At 30.6% G+C, this 779-nt stretch overlaps 1 protein-coding gene across 2 annotated transcripts in view; it reads right to left on the reverse strand.

Annotated features, from left to right (window-relative positions):
- LOC123040832 (GDSL esterase/lipase At1g28600) overlaps nucleotides 1–779 on the reverse strand; it is a 5694-nt gene that overhangs the window by 1041 nt on the left and 3874 nt on the right. The gene's annotated exons all lie outside the window — the stretch shown is intronic.

Genomic DNA, 779 nt, shown 5'->3' on the forward strand with positions numbered 1-779 from the left:
GTTTCAAAAATTCATATTGCAATTTAATTTTACAATCTTGATGGGCTCTTATTGGTAAAAAATGTATTCAATTCAGATAATGGAAATTTATCCGGTATCAATTTGGACACATTGGGGCAGTGCATCTTAAAACAGCCAGTTGAAATATTACTATAATTTATCTAGAAAACAATGTTATTATATAATACTGTTTTGATAATAAATATTTTTAGAACAATATTTTTGATGTGATGATTTATGTTATATAAAACGAGATTACACTAGAGATGAGAGACATACTTTTGCGTGGAAAATCCACGAACAGAGGAAGGTGGAATTTCACTATGATATAGAAGTATCACAACTACAAGATGGCATGACACATGCGACTAAATGTGGTACATATAGAGGGCAATAAATAAGAGTCCTTGGGGACAAAAAGAAAGTTGTATTCGTATGTGTGAATCCTTATACCTCTCGTACTATGTTAACACTAGAAGGTACCTTGTCCAACACGGTCATAATTTGGATCACAATTTAACAAATTATATTATTATAGCGCCAAAAATACACATTTCACAAATCTCATTTGACTTGTTTTAATAATTTCTCAACATTTTTTTGTGAGAAAATTTCTCAACATTTATTAGTTCTAAAATTACTTATTGGAAAATCGTTTATGTGGAACTCCATTGATTCTAGCCACATAATCAAGAACCAAATTTCCTAATGATGGATATGATCACGGCGTGACGCAACTAGCATATAAAAGATAAACAAGTCTTTCGTTGCAGAATTAA

The sequence above is a fragment of the Triticum aestivum genome, chromosome 2B, assembly GCF_018294505.1.
Source record: "Triticum aestivum cultivar Chinese Spring chromosome 2B, IWGSC CS RefSeq v2.1, whole genome shotgun sequence".
Taxonomy (NCBI): Eukaryota; Viridiplantae; Streptophyta; class Magnoliopsida; order Poales; family Poaceae; genus Triticum; species Triticum aestivum.